The following is a 23,047-nucleotide window of genomic DNA, read 5'->3' on the forward strand; positions in this document are numbered from 1 at the left end:
ATACTAATAATAATAGTAAAAATAATAATGATGATAATAATAATAATTATAATAATGATAATAATAATAGTAATAATAATGATAACAATAATAATAATAATAATAGTAGTAATAATATATGATTATTTAGTTCGATTCGTAATACTTTTTCTTTACAAATTGTTTCTTGAAAATTATTTTTACATAATCATACAAAATTTACCTAATTTAGTAAAATAGCGATAAAACTTAATAGTAAAATAAAAGAATAAAAGAGACAACATACCTGTAAAATATATTGAATTAGTACTGAGAAGATAGTGATAATGATGATGACGATGACGATAGTGACATCACTGTATTTAGACTTCAATCATATCTAAGACGTGTCTTTTTTTTTCTTTATCTAAGAAAGTCTTATTTTATATAGTTCACTTAATATTTTGTAGTTTTCTGTATTTAACTTCCTTGAAAGGAAAATTTGAAACTATATTAAATTTGCAATGTCACTCGTCAGGTATATTTTCAAATGTCATTTTCCAATGTTTGTTTGTTTACTTTTCTGTGTGGTAAACAACGCACAAATTATTACATGTCCTGGGTGAATCACTTCACTGTTATATCACAGTTCGTCCTTACCCTATTTCTTAAAAAAACTATTGTTCATCTTAAAAATATATTGTTTATCGTAAAAAAACTATTGTCTATCTTTTATAAATAAAACAAAATCATCAAAACTACTTCGAAAAAAAAAATATATATTTTCCACTTCATATTTCACTCTTCCATCGTTTTCAACGCCACTTCAGATGAAAAAAAAATACTTATTTTTTATAAATAACTACAAAATTATCATAAATACCCCCCCCCCCAACAAAAAAAATATATAGTTTCCCCCTTCGTGTCCCACTCCTACTCAATGCATCAAAATCAAAATATGTATGTAAAAAAGAAAGTATTTTAGTATCCCGCACCGAAGCCACCACGCATCTCGATCTCCTCCGTGGCCACAGCTAAGCACCGATTGTCTAACCCAGGACCCTGTTCTAAACTAACTCGATCGGCGGGCCGAAGTATTATAGCATAACGTAAGGTGGTCCACCGAGGTGTCAATTTTCATAGGGGCGGAGTTGACACTCAATATCCATCCGGATTGTTTTTATTTCTTTGTTTCCTTTTTCTTTTCAGTCTTCTGATAAGTCTCGTGTTTTTTATTCTCTCTCTCTGGCGTGTCTTATATGAAAGATTTATTTTGATGTTATTATTGTTCATAAACTTCTTGTAGTTTTTCCCTATTTCCTTTCCTCACTGGGCTATTTCCCCTGTTGGAGCCCTTGGGCTCATAGCATCCTGCTTTTCCAACTAGGGTTGTAGCTTAGCAAGTAATGATAATAATAATAATAGTAATAATAATAATAATGATAATGGTGTGCCTTAGGTGTGCTTAGGGACTGGAGAGAGAGAGAGAGAGAGAGAGAGAGAGAGAGAGAGAGAGAGAGAGAGAGACAACAATATATTCTTTCTATTTATGATACAAGACAAAAAGAAAACGTATCTCACATTACATAATAATTCCCCATTATTTTCCTCCAATAAACGTTTTACTTTTAACTCGAAAACCAATGTTGATACTAAAATTAGATCTGTACTTGAGGGTGAAATATCCATTGCAGAAACACGTATGATTAATAAGGTAATACACACCTGAATATCCTATTGTATCCAAGAGGATATTGTAAAGTTAAGCACTAAATTATTATTATTATTATTATTGTTGTTGTTGTTGTTGTTGTTATTTGCAAGTTTTTTTTCGTTTAACAATGTGCAAAACCATGTTGGGTGTTTAAAATAATCAAATAGTTCTATTTGTATTTAACTCTCTCTCTCTCTCTCTCTCTCTCTCTCTCTCTCTCTCTCTCTCTCTCTCTCTCTCTCTCTCTCTCTCTCTCTCTCTCTCATGTTATCTTATTCACTACTAGCTAAGCTACAACCCTAGTTGCAAACACAGAATCCTACAAACCCAAGGGCTCCAACTGGAAAAGCAACCCCAGTGAGAAGAGGAAATAAAGAATAACCAATAAGCTATAAATGAGAAATGATAAAACGTTATGAAATATGTTGGCATAAGTAATAACATTTAATAGGCATATAAATAAACTATGAAACGAGACTTATGTCTACATGTTCAATACAAAAGCATATGCAACGAGTTTGAACTTCGGAAGTTTAGTAAATTTCAATAGAAAAAAAATTAATTCTTAATAATAACAGATTTTTACTATTGTAATTGTTATGATTATTATTTTTTTTTTTTTTCAATAACAGTCTACAGAAACTGATGGTTTATATTTGGGGTTCCGGATTACATCTAGCTTCCTTAGGAATCCATAATGTTCTTCACTAAAAATGCTGTTTCAAGTAACACGTTCTTTTGCACAAGTCCAAAGGATATATCGGCTCCTACCTTCTCCAGATTCCTTTTTAATGAATTGGGTATAGTCCCTAGTGTTGCTAAAAAGGTTCCTTTTTAATGACTTAGGTATAGTCCCTAGTGCTGCTAAAATTATTGGCACTACTTCAATTTGCATATTCCAAAGCCTTCTTAATGCAATTCGTAAATATTGGTACTTTTCTATTTTTTGCGACGTCTATGAGTTCTCATCTCCTCCCACGCCTATTGACACAAAGGGCCTCGGTTAGATTTCGCCAGTCGTCTCTATCTTGAGCTTTTAATTCAATACTCCTCCATTCACCATCTCCTACTTCCCGCTTTGTAGTCCTCAGCCATGTAGGCCTGGGTTTTCCAACTCTTCTAGTCCCTTGTGGAGCCCAGCTGAAAGTTTTGTTAACTAATCTCTCTTGGGGAGTGCGAAGAGCATGCCCAAACCATCTCCATCTACCCTTCACTATGACCTCCTCCACATATGACACTTGAGTAATCTCTCTTATAGTTTCATTTTTAATCCTGTCCTGCCATTTAACTCCTAATATCCTTCTTAGGGCTTTGTTCTCAATCATACAAAATCCATTGGAGATTGATTCATTGTCATACCATGACTCATGTCCATACAGTAACACCGATCTCACTAAACTGATATACTGTATAGTCTGATTTTTATATGTAATTTCAGGCGATTTGATTTCCAAATTTTGTTTAACCTAGCCATTGTCTGATTTTCTCTGTTCAATCTTTCACTAAACTCTAATTCTAAAGACCCTGTATTGGAGATCATAGTTCCTAAATACAAATGATTTTACCTCATTATTTTGGGTTATATATATGTGTATATATATATATATATATATATATATATATATATATATATATATATATATATATATATATATATATATATATATATTCGTTTTCTTTTCGACCAGAGTGATGTTTGGTCGATGTGCTTGTATCACCCTGTCTGTCCTTATACTGTAGTCCCAGAGTGGTTTAGCCTGATCAGTTTCTACCACAACTTAAGATTGATGTTCGTACCATTTGTTCATGAATTTTATTTCATATTTTCTACAGAGTACAAATGGAGAGCTTTAACCACTGTATCATATCGTTTCTTATACTGAATCCGAGTAAGTGCTGAACATTCACTGGCGATGTTGTTGATGGTTTCTTCTTTTGCCATACAATTATTACACTAACGAGATGTTATCTCCGTGTATTGCTCGTTAAATACATTTTTTTCTAAAGGCCTGATCTTGTGCTGCCATTATCATCCCTTTAGTTTCCTTCTTAAGTCCTTTTCTCTACAGCCACTGCCATGTTTCCTTACTAGCCAATTCTTTAGTTTGTCACAGGAATTGGTGATACGTTTGTTTCTTTTCCTTTCTTCTTGTCTCTTTCTTTTTCCTGTACTCTCCTTATACACCGGTGGGTCTTCATCCTCCTTTATCAAGTTTTCTTCCCATGCAATTACTCATTCATCTTCACTATTCTTAAGGCACTGTCCCAGTGCTCTACTTTCGATGTTGATACACAGGACCATTACCATCTTTTATTATAAGATAATTCGTTGGAAGATATATAGAAGGAGGTGCTATAAAACTTGATATTATAATTTGGAATAAGTAAGAAAAAACAGCAAAGATTATAGAAGTGACAGTGCCCAGTGATTTTGGCATCAATAGAGCTGAGAGGCAGAGCATAACAAAATACCAAGAACTAAAGAACGACCTGAAAAATATTTGGGAACTAAAAGAAATAGGAATAATACCTGTGGTGGTGGGGGCAACAGGACTTATGAAGAAAAACTTTAGACAATACCTTCAGGCGATACCAAGTTGCCCAAGCATAAATGAGGTGCCGATTGCTGCCATCAAGGGAATGGGGACCATCTTGAAAAGAGCCCTTGGATACAAGGTTAGTGGAGCATAGAGGTGCAACCATAGACCCCAGGCTGGGGTCCATTGCACCACTGATATAAAGTGAAACCATTTAAGGTATTAAGATAAAGAATGAGTCCTTTTCCTTCTTCACTGCGAGGTATACTGTATATCGCTCGCTTGCGACAACTACGTTATGACAAAAATTTATTTTTGAGTTATCCATACAGACATATTCATCTTCAAATGCTGATTCATATGGCAAAAGTGTCATAATTGTAGCTAGAAAATTGATCGCTTGAGGCGCTAAAAGTCCTAACGACATACATTAATATGAAAGTGTTTTAAGTGATTAAAATGGCTCTCCTGAAAAATAGCTATTTTTGAGTTATGACGACGTTGTCGCAAACGAGCGATATAGGGCCTGTCAATATTTGCTCTTGGGTGCAGTGCCTGGTATATATTCATTACCTTTCTAGTTTTTCTATCCATATTGCATAGCTCTGATTTTTTTCTAACCACTATTCCAGCACTGTACTTGATAACTAACACTGCCCAGGTGTTTATAGCCTTTGCTAAATATTAGGGTAGTGTTTAAATATATTTGTACTTCAAGAAATATGTTGATCAAGAATAGTTCTGGAAATGATAATATAGTATATAGTATTTCTTTTTCAGATTGTAACTTGTTCTATGTCGGCCAAACAACCAAAGGTTTTTCAGTTAGAATAAAACAGAATAAGGTGGCCGTCTCTAAGGGTTCTTTTAGTAATGCTTTGGCCTCCCACTGGTTAGGATTTAGTCATAGAATTGACTTATCAAGACAAGTAAAATAATCAGTGTAAATAACTATACCCAAAGGAATATTGTTGAAACCTTTTTAGTCTTCTGTACCAAAGGTCAAAAATCAAATCTAAGCCCTGGTCAGTTTTCCGTTAATACGGTATTATTCTCCATCTAAAATTTGACTTTTCTGGAATTATGAAGAAATTGACAGCTGTGGGATCCCCTTCTGTATAACTACTATGTCTTTGTATATCAATTCTCATTGTTTAGTCTGTTGATGTCCCTAATGGACAAAAGTACTAACTCCAATCAGGTCTTTTCATTTTCTCTTTCGTGTCTATAATACATAGCCTTTACTATGCTTCCAAAGTTAAACTTTGACTTAATTATAGCTTTGATTCTTTTCATGTATTCTCCTCTGATCTCTTCCTTCAAATCTTGGTGTTTTATTGCCTCTCATTCTATCACCCCATGGTATTTGTACCATTCTTCGTCAATATCCTTGATGACATCTTTATCCGACAGCTTTATCCCTTCCGTCCTTGTTACTTTACCTTTCTCTATGTTAACTAGAGCTCACTTTTCTATTCGAAATTCCCTCTTGATGTCACCTGATACAACTCGTAATGTCTAGATTAGCATGTCTATTTCTTTAGTATCTTTCCCAAACAGCTTGATGTCATCCATAAACACCAGGTGATTTATTCTGCTGTCTCCTTCCTTCAGTTGGTTCCCAACATCGATCTTTTCCAGCACTCTTGTCATGGGAATCATAGCTACTACGAAGGGTAGTCGGGATACGGAGCCCCTTAGAATATTTATCTTATTATTACTATTATTATTATTATTATTATTATTATTATTATTATTATTATTATTATTATTATTATTATTATTATTATTATTATTATTATTATTATTATTATTATTATTATTACTATTGTTATTATTATTATTATTATTATTATTATTATTATTATTATTAGGCTACCAAATACTTAAATAAATATCGGTATCAGCAAGTATTTTAAGAAAAGTGCATTTCTAATAAGAAAAATAGCAAAACCCTGTTCAATGTCATCAGCTTATTCCTATTAAATGTAAATCATAGTTGTATGTTGTATTTATTATCATAAGAACTGAAATTATGTGAATGTGTGTGCCCCTTGTGAAACCCGCATAGTATCCCAGGCATAGTTTTCTTTAATACTTGTTTGATAATTCCGTTTTCTTTTACAAGAAAATATTCATGGGTGTCTATCTCAGATGAAATGTAGCTACATCTAAACATTATTCTCGTTTTATTAATGTTAATTGGCTTTATATACATAGTTTTTCTAGCTTTTCAACTATTTTTCTATAGTTAAGCATCATTAAAAAATGTATGATTGCCGATATGATAATAGAAAATAGAAATTATATTAAAGAGTAGTCTATTTATGAAGTTATAATTAATTATTGTAATTGTGCTGCTCTCAGGATCTCCTAAGTCCTCATTATAATTAAATTATCAGTATCAATCATTAGAGAGTAATAATATACTTCCTTTCATAGCTTTTGTGATGAATGTAATTCCTTGGGACAGGTTTGAACTTTTTTTTTACTTGTCGAATCGATCGTGTATTTTGATCTGAAATATGAAATACTATAATATTATGATCTAGTGTATCCTCGCCAGGAGTGAATTCGGTTGGGAAGGAACAGGATTGAGACTCAGTCTTAGGATTAGCCAAGAACACGGTAGTCTAAGGTAGTCGCAGGGTTCGGTAGCCTCCCAGTAGGTTAGGATACGGCTCCAAGGTGTAGGTTAGGTAAGGAACCTTATGTTAATGTTCCTGTATTTGTTAACCTTTTAGAATGTTGGTTTTTAATCTTAACTTTTTTAAATTCTACACCCGGTCTCTTCCAACGAACAACAAAGTTGATATGACTGACTCAGCATTTTAGGATCTTCGTATCAGTTTGATCTGTCACCAAAAATTGTTAATGCTGACACCACTGGCTTTATTTTATTTCTGGTTAGAGCTTACCTTAATTTGATGAAAACAACCACAATCCAGATAACAGTCGGGTATTACTCATTCAATACAGGTAAGTTTATTATGTGTTTTAGCTATTTTACCGTAACTAGAGGAACTCCATGCTGTTCCAGGTTACATTAAGGAGTTTTAAAACGTCCCAGTGAAATTTGAAAAGCTGCATATTGTTAATTTTTTGTTGGGGGGGCGCGGGGTTATGTGTAATATTTCTCTTTTCTTAATTACATATTTCTGAAGACAAATAGAAGAAAGACAGAGATGATGAGAACGGAGTATGCAATGGAAGATGAAATATCATTGGAAGGAGAAAGGATTAATGAGGTAGAATCATTTTAGTATTTAAGAACTATTATCTCCAATACAGGGACTTTAGAATTAGAGTTCAGTGAAAGATTGAAAAAAGCAAATCAGGCAATGGCTAGGTTAAGTCAAATTTGGAAATCAAATCGCCTGAAATTACATATAAAAATCAGACAATATATCAGTTTAGTGGGATCGGTGTTACTCTATAGACTGAGTCTTGGTATGACAATGAAACAATCTCCAATTGATTTAGTAGATTTGAGAACAAAGCCCTCAGAAGGATATTGGGAGTTAAATGGCAGGACAGGATTAGAAATGAAACTATAAGAGAGATTACTCGAGTGCTGTGTATGGATGAGATCATGATGAGGGGTAGATGGAGATGGTTTGGGTACGCTCTTCGCACTCCCCAAGAGAGATTAGTTCACCAAACGTTCAGCTGGGCTCCACAAGGGACTAGAAGAGTTGGAAGCCTTAGGCCTACATGGCTGAGGACTATGAAGCGTGAAGTAGGAGATGATAAATGAAGAAGTATTAAATTGAAAGCTCAAGATAGAGACGACTGACGAAATCAGTCGAGGCCCCTTGGGTCAATAGGCCTAGGAGGAGATGATGATGATGATAATTACTCATTCTTTTTTATACTTTCTATCTACCTTCATGATTCAGATTAACAAAACACAAATCTAAACTTGTTGCGTTTAAATGGTGTTAAGACCATTGCCACAGGGAACATTTCCACTGGGTAGGCCTACATTGCCACTGGCAATATTGCCCATGTGGGAACATTGCCACTGGGTATATTCCCCCTGTGGGAACATTGCCACTGGGTACATTCTCCATATGGGAACATTGCTACTGGGTACATTGCCACTGGCAATATTACCCATGTGGGAACATTGCCACTGGGTACATTCCCCCTGTGGGAACATTGTCATTGTGTACATTCTCCGTATAGGAACATTGCCACAGGGTACATTGCCACTGGCAATATTACCCATGTGGGAACATTGCCATTGGGTACATTCCCCCTGTGGGAACATTGCCACTGGGTACATTCTCCATATGGGAACATTGCCAGTGGCAATATTACCCATGTGGGAACATTGCCATTGGGTACATTCCTCCTGTGGGAACATTGCCACTGGGTACATTCTCCATATGGGAACATTACCACTGGGTACATTGCCACTGGCAATATTACCCATGTGGGAACATTGCCACTGGGTATATTCCCCCTGTGGGAACATTGTCACTGTGTACATTCTCCGTATGGGAACATTGCCACTGGGTACATTACCCATGTGGGAACATTGCCACTGGGTACATTACCCATTTTTTTCTAAGATAAATAGCTACTTCACATATAACTTATTTTGTAATTCAAAGGAAAGTTAGCTACTTTACTAGTTAAATTTTTTACTTACAACCTATTTTGTTAATGCTTCCATAATTGGAAATTAATAATCTTTTAAACTGTTATTAGATTGTTCGAGAATGTAAGCTAAACATCTATTTAACTTTTACGTAGATTGCATAAAAAAAAAATGATTCGTTGGTATTTCCACAAACCTAACCTAACCAACCTTACCTAACCTAACCAAAATGTATTTTCAATATCCTTTATTTTCATAAAGGCAATGTACCCACCAGCAATGTTACCACTTGGGCAATATTCCCAGTGGTAATTTACCCAGTGGCAATATTCCCACATGAGCAATGTACCCAGTGGCAATATTCTCGGTGCCAATATTCACAGTGGCAATGTACCCAGCGGCAATGTTCCCATTGGCAATGATCCGCGTACGGTTTTAATGTCCAACTGATGTTACAAGGCACGGGTGACAGAACACCCTACAGTTTCGTCTCGCCATATGGGGCAGTTTTGTGTGCATTCTCTGCGGCCAGGTTGTAAAGTTGAAATCAAATAATCACAAAGAAACAGAATCACATAATTCAATTATCTTAACTCATATAATTGAAAAATAATTTTTTACTTAATAAAAACAAATATATAGTACAGTAACTTCTCTCCAAACATCAAAATTAAATAATCTTCAATATACCCATTTAAAAATTTTTGGATTATCAATGCACTAATTGCTCTGTTCTGACCTCATGTAATTTACTACTGTTCTGATCCCCAGATAAGTTATCACTCTGTTCTGATCCCCAGGTAATCTATTGTTCTGTTCCGATCCAGAGGTAATTTATTGCTCTGTTCTGATCCCAAGGTAATCTATTGCTCTGTTCTGATCCTAAGGTATTCTATTGCTCTGTTCTAATTACCAGGTAATTTATTACAGTTCTGATTCCCAACTAATCTGCTGGTTTGTTCTGATTTCCAGGTGATTTATTGCTCTGTTCTGATCCCAAGATAATCTATTGTTCTGTTCTAATTACCAGGTAATTTATTACACTATTCTGAACCGCAACTAATCTGCTGGTTTGTTCTGATCCCCTTGTGATTTATTGGTCTGCTCCGATACCCAGGTAATTTATTACTCTGTTCTGATCCCCACGTAATTTATTTATCTTCTCTGATCCCCAGGTAATTTAATACACTGTTCTGATCCCCACATAATTTATTACACTGTTCTGATCCCCAGGTAATTTAATGGTCTGTTCTGATTCCAAGGTAATTTATTGCACTTCTGGTCCCCAGGTAATTTAATACACTGTTCTGATCCCCAAATAATTTATTACTCTGTTCTGGTCCCCAGGTAAATTATTGTTCTGTTCTGATTCCCAAGTAATTTATTACACTGTTGTGATCCCCAGGTAATTTATTGGTCTGTTCTGATTCCGAGGTAATTTATTACACTTTTAATCCCCAGGTAATTTATTACTCTGTTCTGATCCCCACGTAATTTATTTATCTTCTCTGATCCAAGGTAATTTAATACACTGGTCTGATCCCCAAGTAATTTATTACACTATTCTGATCCCCGGGCAATTTAATACACTGTTCTGATCCCAAAGTAATTTATTAAAATATTCTGATCTCCAGGTAATTTATTGCTCCGTTCTGATCCCCAAGTAATTTATTACACTGTTCTGGTCCCCAGGTAATTTATTATTCTGTTCTGATCCCTTGGTGATTTATGGCACTGTTTTGATCCCAAAGAAATTTATTGCTCTGCTCCGATCCCCAGGTAATTTATTACTCTGTTCTGATCCCCGGATAATCTATTACTCTGCTCTGATTACCAGGTGATTTATTAAACTGTTCTGATCCCCAAGTAATTCATTGTTCTGTTCTGATTCCTAGGTAATTTATTACACACTTCTGATCCCCAGGTAATGTATTGCTCTGTTGTGATCCCACGGTAATTTATTGTTCGTTTCTGATTCCCAGGTAATTTATTACACTGTTCTAATCCACAGGTAACTGATTACTCTGTTCTGACCCCCAGATAATATCTCAACTCCAGTAACTGTTCAATGACGCCAATGACATCGACCTCTTCATTGATGTGATCCTTGAAACAGGCCTTTGCTCGGCTACGCTTTCTTGTGTATAGTTGGGGACCAGTTCACATGTTTAAATGGCTTAAATTGAAAGGGAAATGTCTACTCTTAGCATGTCTTCAGCTATAGATATCTGTCACAGAACTACAGAGAGATGTATTCTTTTTAAGTTTTTGACAAAGGGATTAGATGCTTATACGGATGGATTTGATTAGGTGGTGACCAACATGTGTTCCAGCCAATCACAATTGACCTCGGTGATATCGTTTGTGAATATTTACCGTCAGGCCCTGGAAACGGACGATAGAGCCAAAGGAATACGGGCTATAATTTCTAAATATAAAAGTGAAGTCACAGTGGCATAGCTATGGGGTGACCAGTGAAGGAGGCCTTTTTCAAAATGCCCCTCAGACCTCCAGATGAGGGTCAGAAAGTAGAATAAACCTCCATAGCATCTTGGAAAATATAAAACTGCATGTGGACTGTATCAAGGATGACCTTCGATCAAAGGGATTAACCGGTGATGAGGTGTGGGACAGAGGTAGATGGAGAAAGCTGACCAGAAACATCGACCCCACATAGAAGTGGGAAAAGATGTAGACAAAGAAGAAGAAGAAGAAGAAGATTAGTGCTCCCTTCCTTCCAGCTGATCGGGCTTAGCTCGCCTCTCTTCGTGATAAGGGGGAGTAGGCCTCTTCATTACCTCAGTGCTCCTGGCCCCCATTGTGTTTATATACATGCACTTTGGAATATATGCGTGCGTTTCTGAGCATATAGATACTTTAGGGTGCACATATATAAAAATATATGTTTAAGGGTGTTCATGTGTGTATATATGATGACATAGAGGAAATGTATATATTTGAGATGTACACATACATAGTTTGCTTTCATGAGGAGATCTAATTTTAATGTTATGATGGAATTGGGTATTGATTAACAAAAAGAATCGAAGCTATTTATTAAGAAGAGATGCAAAGGAAATTAAGAAACATTGATTCATCAGTTTTAACAGTTTTATTAAATATCTCTTCTTCCCATCCCAAGTGAATAAATAAGGTCCTTTTTCATCAAAATGGTTGAAGTGTTATTTTGAATTATTGTTAGAATAAATTCTTATTTGACTTATAAAGAAGTAGGTAATATATGTATGTATTGATGTCCCATATTAGGCTATTTTCAATGCAAAATATCCATTGCAGTCGATATGATTAAATTTTAAGCAAATATAAATTCTTTTTGTAAAAGTCCATATTTGTCATTCTAAGACTTGTGTACAGTATGTGAAGGTGGGCAAACTGAGTGGCAGGAATTCTTATGAAAACTGAGAATTTCATACAATTTTGTGGGCATTTGAGAATTTGGCAAACAGCAAACCATAATATGGAGGAACTCGTCGATCCTACCTGGTGGGAAAATATCTTTGGTGATTGGCTGTTCAAGGATGACGTCAACAAAGCTGTGATTGGCTGACTTTTTTGTTTTTCTGTATTTGTTGTCATGTTTCAGTTGCCTACGGGTGTACCCATGGAGTCATTTCATTTAACATTTTCTATAATGTTGCAATTGTATTATAGTGTATTTTATAATGCAACGAACCCAATGTAGCCTGTGCAGAAAATAAACAAATAAAGTAAAACAGGAAGCATTACAATATTTTGTATGTGGTGGTGTGTATGTTTATATACTTTATACGTCTAAATTGTTTTGCAATGTTGCAAAGGGAACAACTTGTGCTGCAGTGACTGATAGCTTTATGACTTCAAAATCAATCATGATACTTAGCACTATAGTTGAATCGGTAGAACTTCCAAAGTTCAAACTTGCAGCAAATGTTTTTATGTTGGAAAAAGGCTGACATAAGTCTTTTTATAGTTTAAATATTAAATATATGTTTTGATGTTGTTACTGGTTTTAAAATATTTTATCGTCATTTTTTTCTCAGCGTTTATTTTCCTCATTTCCTTTCCTCACTTGACTAAACTTCCCTGTTAGAGCCCTTGGGCTTATAGCATCTTGCTTTTCCAACTAGGGTTGTAGCTTGGCTAATAATGATAATAACAGGCTATTATTCCTTTTAATAATCAGTTATATTGTACTGGACTGCAACAAAATTACATTATACTTGAAATGCAACAAAATACGAATTACAGTTATGCAGTTCTTTCACTATCTAAGCTTGATATAATATCTGTATTTATTTGAATGTCGAATATTAGCCACATGTTACTCAATACCTCACTCAACCCTGCAAACAGAATTTTACAGGCATTTAGACAAACTACAGAGTTCATCCTACTCCTTATGATATCTCAAAGATATAATATTCTTAATAAAAATAATGATTTGGTGATCATATTTTATTTCTCTTATAGAATATGTTATAAAGCATCTTATAAGGGACTGTCTATATATAATATGTTAAAAAATAACTCTAATTCCCTTAAAAAGGAAAAATCTACAGTTCCGTCCCCAGTAGCTAGAGCGTTAAATAAATTTCATCAAAATTTCGACTACTGTTTCAAACAGCAACACATAAAAGCTCGGATCTCCCTTTCGGCGATACAACCCAGTCCTCTGATTGGTTATAACTTTCGCAGCTGTGATTGGTTGTTCCTCTGTTTACTATAGCTTCTCACACAACACACACACGCACACACACATCGTAACCAAGAAATTACATTACACTTGAAATGTAAAAAAAAAAAGAAAAAAAAATACGAATTATAGTCATATAGTCATGTACTGTAATTCCCTTACTGTATAAGCTTGATAATATAATAGTATTTATTCGAATATCGAATATTACCACGTGTTACTCAAAATCTCACTTCAAACCAGCAAACAGAATTAATCAGTCATTTAGATAACAAAGTTTAAGTTTCACCCTACTCCTTATGACGTCACAAAGACGTATGTTTAATATAAATAATGATTTGGTAACTAGAACGTATCCTTAGGGTAAAATGTAATAAAAACATCTTATAAGGGACTGCCTCTATATATTTTGAACAAAATATATCTTTAATTTCTTTGAAAACAAAAGTAATCTCCGGGTCTAACACCCACCCCCCAACTACTAGAGCGTTTGAAAATGATAGTATGGAAAACTGAGCAGGTTTCTCCAGCAGCAACTCATAAGTCCCAGGAACTCTCTCTTGGCGGGATATTCCAGTCCTCTGATTGGCTGTATCTTCTCAGCTGTGATTGGCTGTTGCCTTTGTTTACAAATTCACGCATACACATCAAACATCGTAGCCATAACTCAGTTGGTTATTCCTTTGAAAATTATGTATTAATTTAGTTTACACATAAGAACAAGATATATTATGTAATTTATTAGTAAAGTGATAACATTTTAAACTTTTTTTTATGATAACTTCAATTTTTAAGTCATAATTTAAAAAAAAAAAAGTATAGATATTTTACCTCTACCGAGTAGAATTCATTCATGAAATGCACGGTTTCATGACGTCATATACAACCACCAATCACAGCAGAGGATGAATCAGCCAATAGGACAACAGATATTTCCCGCTAAAAATACATAAAGCGAGAGGGTTCCCTTGACTTATGGGCTGCTGTTGGCCATCGAATCAAACTCACACGAGATATTTCGTTTAAGCGCTCAAATTTGACTTGGAATCTTTTAAAAAAGAAACTTATGGCAACAATAGAATGATCAGGTGGAAACATAATCTACAGCCAATCATAGCTCGAGTTGATGATGTCATCAACACCCAATGAGAGAACAGATATTTTCCCGCCAAGAAGTTGCTGTTTAGGAGGAATCTTTTAATTTATGTCGTGCTGTTGACGAAAAATTGAAAATTGCCGATTTTTTCTCAAAATTTTCCAAATTCATTTTTTATTTTATTTTCCCTTTTTCTATCTATTGCTGTTACATTAAAAATGCTTTTGCACTTTTTAATCAACCTTTTATTATCATTAGAGTCTTAATACAGAATAGTGATTGAGGTAATGAGGTATAGAAGATAATGTCTTCATCATAATGAATTTGCTTTTTCATTTAACTTAAAACGATATAGAGGATTCATATAAAACGTATTTGCCAACTTATTTAAGAAAAGAAAAATGTTTTATGCGAAACCAACAAATGGTTTCCATGGAAACATTGGTTTGTTTACATTATTTTTTCCAAATCAAATTCTGGTATAGTTATTGTTCAGATACTTAATATAAATCCATTTGATCACCTCAAAAGCTTTATATAAAGTAAATATATAAAAATTAATAAATTGATTATCTTAGTATATCGGATATGTGGTAAAAAAATAAAATATCACTCGATTGTCCAAGATATTATTTGGCTATACTGTGTAGCAGGGCTGCACAAACATTGCTTTAGAGTATCTGGCAACTATTCTTCTTAAGAAAACCGTAATATTTTTCTCTTTATATAGAAAAAAAAGGTTCACATCTGTCATTTAGTATACTAAACTGTTTATAAAATCACTTTATTAAACAAAATAGATGGGGAACAACAAATCAGCTTGCAAAACTTCATTGAAGTCTTTTAAAAAGGAAATATGCGACAACAATAAGTTGATTCCGTTGAAACAAAAGCTACAGCCAATCATAGCTTTAGTTGATGATGTCATCAACAACCAATGAGAGAACAGATATTTTCCCGCCAAGAAGTTGCTGTTTTGGAGGGATTCTCCGACTTATGTCGTGCTGTTTTCGAAAAATTGAAAATTGTCGAGATTTTTAACAAAATGTTTCAAAAATTCAGTCGTTAGTTTTCTTCTATTGCTGTTACAATGAAAATAGCTTTTGATCTTTTTAATTAACTTTTTATTAAAGTCTAATTTAAAATAATCAAAGTAATATGAGGCTAGTTTATTGTTGAATGTGTATCGTTTTTCTGCAGTTGAGGTGGAGGCCTATTTGCAACAAAATGATAATTCTTACTCAAAAATAGATTTTTTTCCCTAATAAGAAACATTTATTTGTTGATTGTGGTGCTCTCTCTCTCTCTCTCTCTCTCTCTCTCTCTCTCTCTCTCTCTCTCTCTCTCTCTCTCTCTCTCTCTCTCTCTCTCTCGGAGAAACATCATTTCATTTCGTTTAGATAATTGTGCAATGTTGAAAACCTTTGATAATGCAACGAACCTAATCTATTTTCATTCTGGAACATTCATCATCACAGAAAATGAACCATGAAAGGAACACAAGATTCTGTAAAGTATTGCATATTAGGCCTAGGCTTACATGCTTTATACATCTAGATTATTTTGCAGTGTTGCAAGAATAACAACCTGTGTTGCAGTGACCAATAGGGGATTATGACTTCGAAGCTAATCATTTCAGTATTTATCATGAGAATTACAGTTGAAATTCTGATTTTCTGAATCCCTTGTTGGCTTAATGCATAAAAGAAAAAAAAAAAACATTTCAAGACAGGTTTGATTTACTATCTGCAACATGATAAATGAAATGGAGGCTTTTTTAAGCATGTTATGTAGAGTGGATTAGCAGGATCATATCACCTTTTTGGGATCTGTAAAAGCAATTAAATCTGGGGTTCTTTAACCTCATACTCATTTTTTATAAAACACTTTTCTGGCTATTCAAATTTATTCTAAATACATTGCAGCCTTTAATGTCATCTAACTTCATAAACTCAGGACATCAAATCATTTATTCACTGGACATTTTTTTTCCCTAATTGTTATTACTACTGTATCTAGTAAACTTTTCTTCTAAAAGTCCAACGCCTTTGCACCTGAATTTTAAAGTATTTGTACAGCATACTTTACAAGCTGTCTTTGTAAGCCATTTATATGACATTAATTTTATGTGGGGCTCTGATACAGTTTTCATAGCATTTCACGGACACATGACTATATTGCATAGTTGACCGTTTCACCATAGAATAATTAAAGAACATTAAAAATACAAGCATAAGTGTGTACAAAATATTAATTATCAAAGTCAATTTCACGATAAGAAAAATGGCACTAATATTGTCTTTGATCACACAATGTCTCTGCCTTTAAAAAGTTTATAAAAAGAAGTTTTGGTAGAAAATGTAAATAAAGAAAGAGCAAGAGAAAAAAATAATGAATTTAAAGGAACGTTTTCCTTTAGATTTTTTACTTCTCAGGATCATGACTTTCAGCATAGTCACCTATCTTGACCTAACCTAACCTTCATGAGTTAGCATAGAGTAATCTATCTTGACCAAACCTAACCTTCATGACTTTCAGCATCGAGTCATCTATCTTGACCCAACCTAATCTTCATGACTTTCAGCATCGAGTACCATTTCGGTTACAGTCAGTTTCTAGAGAGAGTGTGCAGGTCTATAATAATTAAAGTAGGAGCTTTTAACTCATAAAACATCTTCAGATAATTGCAAACTGATACTGAAATTGGAACTGGTTCATCCTCAGTATGAATCTCTTGATTCAGTCTGGGTAGCCTATTGGCATTTGAGGGATTGGAGTGGCTACTGATGGTGATAGAATGGATTTGCTGTCAGAAATGAATATGCATCCTTCATACTGAAAAATATAGTCATAATTTTCAGCGCTTGGCCCAGGCATGGTGATTTTTACAACTCAAGACATTTGGCTGATTGCATGTACCCCAAATTTTGGGCGCCATACACTGAACACTATGGATAAAATATTGGTAGCAATAATAGGTATAAGAGGTTAAATGGGTTAAGGTTACACAAATACTGGAAAATTTATTAGGAACAAAAATCCTTAGAAAAATTGCAGAAATTTTGTTATAATGTATTTCCAACTTCCCTTCCAATCGCATGGCGGCAGATCCATCGTATCCTGGGACCGTCAATTTCACCTGTTTACCAGAGAGGTTACTGCTGTCCTTGGATCCCATTGTAGGGGTCGGGCTTGCTTGGCTGACGTTCTGGTGAGGGTCTCTAGATGATACAGGAACTGAAACCAGACACCTTTAAACTTTTGAATGAATAGGGTCACTAAAGACTAAAACCTCATTCAAAATTATGTTGTACTTGGTAATTCTCAAGAGCCACAATTATGAATGGAGGAGTACAGTACTAGTTTCTATGAAAACCAAGTCTTTGATTACACATTCATAAGTAGAAGTAATATATCCTAGTGTTAGTTTATAAAGATACTAAATTCTATTCATAATTTAGATGATTCAATTATATACTTTTATTTCACACCACATATACCCAGAATTAAGAATAAACACTTTAAATTGCTACTTCCGCTGTATGGTTATATGTACGACTAAATTGTCATTGGCATTAACGGAAATGGGAGAAACTGGCAACTCAAACTGAAATTACAAATCAATGTTACCTAACTACAGTACAGTATTTGATATTTTAACCAATTTTCATACGTATATCCAGTGATGCATATTTGATAAAAGGAATTTTACTATTTTGTAAAAGGCAAGACATCATATTATCATTATTACTAGCTAAGCTGCAATCCTACTTGAAAAAGCAGGATGTTATATGCCCAAGGGCTCCAACAGGAAAAGATAGCCCAGTGAGAAAAGGGATACATAGAACTGTAAGTTAGGTTACCCTACCCTAGATCATGGCCCATATAACCTAGCTAAACCATTGCGAGGCCTATACAAATATTTTTATTCAATAGAACCCATAACATATAAGACGACCAAACACTGTGCTACTGCTGTCTAAACATACCAATAAACTAATTTTGGCCTCACACTGAACTCGTGGTGTATGTTATTCCAGCATTTTAATATATAAATAGCCATAATTATTAAATGTAGGCATTAAATTTCAATCGAACAAGAAATATTTCTACAGCATTTTTCCAATAGTTAAAACACCAGAATCTCGCCTACTTCAAACAGTGACCTAACATAGTTTACAAAATGCAACATCCTCAAACGGATAAAAATGTATCGTGCGATGGAGTGTGTAAAATACCAAAATGCTGAAGGGCATAATTGATAATAAAACTATTGGTCAATTCTAACAAATCTTTGCATCATTCCTTCAGCTCCGAGCATTTTAACTCTACCTTAACCATTCCCTGTTAGCACATATCAAATGGTCCACTGAAGGCATTACAGTACTTAAATGGCTTTGCAGTATCCTTTCAGCCAATTTCTAGCCCTTTATTATACCTCGATTCTCGTTTCATTCCTTCCATTTTGCCGTACAATCTCTTCTATATGTTATGTTGGAGTGCAACTACTGCCCGGTTTTCCCCTGTTGCATCTTCTCTTTCTTAAACCCTGTCTATATACTTTAGCCTACATTAATATGACAAATTCAAATATCAGATTGTTTTTCAAAGTGGATAAAATACTGTACAGTGCTAATTTCATTCAAGTAATGTATCATCATCACCATCTATGCCCACTTAGGTTAGATTTTGCCAGTCATCTCTATCTTGAGCTTTTATTTCAATATTTCATTCTTCATCTACTTCATGCTTCATAGTCCTTAGTCATGAAGCCCTGGGTCATCCAACTCTTCTAGTGTCTTGTGGAGCCATTTTGAATGTTTCATGTAATGCATAACCCACTTTTTCTTTTGAAATACAAGCACAGTATTATGTCTTGAATAGCATGCAAAATCTGAGTTTATCTTATTTAGCTATTAGATAAGATTATAAATATGAGTATAAGATGACTATTGCCACATCACAAGTGTAGGCTTAGACAAGATTAGGTTTAGACTGCTTACTTACTGAATAAACTTAACATTTACCAACTGTACGTTCTTCCTACTATATGGAGTAACTCAGTAATTTGATCATGATGAGAGAGAGATTAGTTCACCAAACTTTCAACTGGGCCTCACAAGGCACTGGAAGAGTTGGAAGACCCAGACCTACATTGCAGAGGACTATGAAGCATGTACTAGATGATAAATGAAGAAGTATTGATTTAAAAGCTCAAGATACAGACGACTGGAGAAATCTAACCGAGGGCCTTTGCGTCAATAGGCACAGGAGGTGATTATGATGATGATGATGAATTTCTAAGGGAAAAATACTATTAAGTGGAGCAGCATTACATTCCATAACTCTCCATCCTATTTAATGATTCTACTGACTAGTGCTACTGCACAGGTTAAGCTACGTAAGCAAAAGGAGCCTTTGTAGTTCCTTAGCATAGAACAGGAGTAAAATTTCAAGATATGACCGAAAAACCTCCTTTTAAATATAAAACAAATACAAAAACACCACCTAAGGTTCCCCACCTAACCTAACCTAGGAGTCGTATCCTTCCCAACTTACTTAACCCCCATTAGATTGTCATATCCTTAGTTTACCCTAAGACTACGTCTCAACCCTGCGTTTACTTCCAACCCAGTTTGCTCTTGGCAAGGTAACAGTAAATCACATTTCATAAATCATAAAACTAGTTTCATATCATCATATTTCAGACTATGATAAGCAAAATTTTCTCCATAAATAAAATGGATTTGACAAGCAGTAAGAAAGTTTACACGTGTCCAAAAATACTAGATTCTCCACAAGTCAAGGTATGAGAAACTATCAAACCTCACTTATCCACTTTTTTGTTTACAAACACTTATCTTCCAGTACAAGAGGTTACACAGCCTACACAGAAAAAACACTTAAAGTATGTATACTCAAGGGTAAGTCCCATTTACTGAATGTACAGAGCTGAATGTATTGTACCGATTGCCCTTAAAAAATACTGCAAGTATAATCATGTGAAATTACCATTTACTGTATGTATAGAGCTAAATGTATTCTGACAATTGCTTTGTTCTGACTGGCTAAAAGTGAATGATATCTAAGGTTCTGAGAAGGGAAATATTTATCACGCAGACATTTGTATTTAGAGTGGTGATAAAACGTCAGTGTTTTGGCTTAAATTTTGATGGTGTCTAGGAAGGCAACTCCAGATGGTGCCTGTGTTTAACTGCAATTCAAATACAACATTCAAAGAAATATTTTCATTATAAACTGTGTCACATTTTAGTTCAACTTAAAATTCAAAAGTGAATTGAATATATCATCACCGATATGAAAAGCTTTTCAAGTTCCTCGCTCTCGAGGCTAAACATGAAATGAATTTCCTTCTCCTATGCTATACTCTATCTTCTTCAGCTTCCATCAGGGCTAGGTCTGGATCAATCCCCTATTTCCAAAAGATTTATGATTGTAGGTTTACACTATTAAATACAATTTCACATAATACTGTAGTTCCAAAACTTCCCATTTCAATTAGCCTAGGGTATAAAAACCTGCAATTCCTTCAGCCAACCAGCACACAGCATTGGCATTAAATCAATTAGCACAAGATATTCAAATCGATAAATACATTACATGATTCAGTACACACATCTCAGAACTTTGAGTGACTATGTGCTCTTGAGGGTGTTTTACACTTTCATACAAATACACAATACACAAAATCATTAATATAATGTAGATCTCAAAATTAAAAATGTAAATCTTTTCCACTGGAAAAATTATGAACATAGTTTTTAGAAATTCCACAATGTAACAACTTCCACAACATAAGACATCCACGCAAAGACAGTAAAATGTCTAAATATAATACTGTTCGTAAATACTTTTTGAAAAACGCATAGGTAAACAGGTTAAGTAGTTTGAAAGCTCCTCTCACAATCTATGGTTTTCTTCACCATAAGAGCATTGGATTGTGGACCCAGAAACATATCCAAATGTATACCATAAGATTATATGGTGATGCGATGAAATGAAGAGTTCATAACCTCTATAGAAATATAAAAAAATCTACAGAATCATGAGGCCAGATAGCTCAAAAAAGGGATTTTGACAAAGGAAAAATCTATTTCTGGGCGAGGGATCTGTGTCGCTCCGTGAAATGCTCCTTATAGCACCATTTCTGGGCTCGAACCTGTGCCGCCCAGTGAATAAGCTCCATTTAGCACTTATTCTTAGGTAATTTACTGCTAAATATACCAGAGAAAAAATGTAAAGGAGTGCTAGGTTAACTAGCTCGCTCACCTATTGGTGTCGGTATAAAATTGGGCGTATAATCCAGAGGTCCCGCACTATTTAGATTCATCCACGACAAAGACCCCAATAGAGGAGAGCCGTTCAACCTCACTCGGCACCACCAACTCTGCATCCGCTCAGAACCCAACTCCTTTTAGCACGCCTGTGTTGTAACCCGCTTTTTTGTTGTGCTCTCGTATTTCGCTATTTTCCACTGGATTATGGCTTCTTCATCGGTTTCCCAGGAGACACCGCCTAAGTTGAGTACCAAGCTATGTTTTGCTGTGTTTTGAGCAATCTAGATCGTTTAATATTTAAATTATAGGAGATTATTCTCTTCGTTCATATCGATCTTGCTTGATTCCGCTTTCAGTTGGTACTCCTGTTTTGAGAGCTTTTAGTTTCACTCGCGGTGTTACTATGTGAGTTGTTCTACCAAGTGGATTTATGTTCCTTTTAAGATACCCTTATAATTGTTTTGTGGCACTCATCTCTGATTAAAGCATCCTGTATTTCCCTTACGCTTATGTTTTTTCCTTTATCTTGCAAGTTTGGTGACATTTCTCTTGTATAGATTCACTGGGCGGCACAGGTTCGAGCCCAGAAAAGGGATTTTGACGTAGGAAAAATCTATTTCTGGGCGAGGGACCTGTGCCGCCCAGTGAACCCTCCCAGCTCCTCTCCCTTGGAGTCCCCAAACTTTGGGTGCTAAGGAGTTGGGTTCTGAGCGGATGCAGAGTTGGTGGTGCCGAGTGAGGTTGAACGGCTCTCCTCTATTGGGGTCTTTGTCGTGGATGAATCTAAATAGTGCGGGACCTCTGGATTATACGCCCAATTTTATACCGACACCAATAGGTGAGCGAGCTAGTTAACCTAGCACTCCTTTACATTTTTTCTCTGGTATATTTAGCAGTAAATTACCTAAGAATAAGTGCTAAATGGAGCTTTTTCACTGGGCGGCACAGGTCCCTCGCCCAGAAATAGATTTTTCCTACGTCAAAATCCCTTTTCTAAGGTATAAATACTGCTGAATATACCAGAGAAAAAAAGTTGCATGGAATACCAGGAATATACTCAGCTCGCTCACCCTTATAGGGTGTCGGTATAGTAACTGGGGTGTGTTAAAACCACTATCAGAGGTCCCTTACCACTTAGTCTTCTC

General features: G+C 34.9%; 1 protein-coding gene across 2 annotated transcripts in view; it reads right to left on the reverse strand.

Annotated features, from left to right (window-relative positions):
* Positions 1-1,035, reverse strand: part of LOC137628896 (uncharacterized) — a 20,932-nt gene extending 19,897 nt beyond the window's left edge. The window contains exons 1-2 of one of the 2 annotated variants that reach the window (XM_068360157.1): positions 954-1,035; positions 266-446 (exon numbers count right to left, since the gene is read on the reverse strand). The gene's annotated coding sequence lies outside the window, so the exon portion shown is untranslated. Of the gene's footprint in view, positions 1-265; positions 542-953 lie in introns of both variants that reach the window. The other variant, XM_068360156.1, reaches the window with a different exon arrangement.
* Positions 1,036-23,047: the final 22,012 nt, after the last annotated feature.

This window comes from Palaemon carinicauda, chromosome 36 (assembly GCF_036898095.1).
Source record: "Palaemon carinicauda isolate YSFRI2023 chromosome 36, ASM3689809v2, whole genome shotgun sequence".
Classification (NCBI taxonomy): Eukaryota; Metazoa; Arthropoda; class Malacostraca; order Decapoda; family Palaemonidae; genus Palaemon; species Palaemon carinicauda.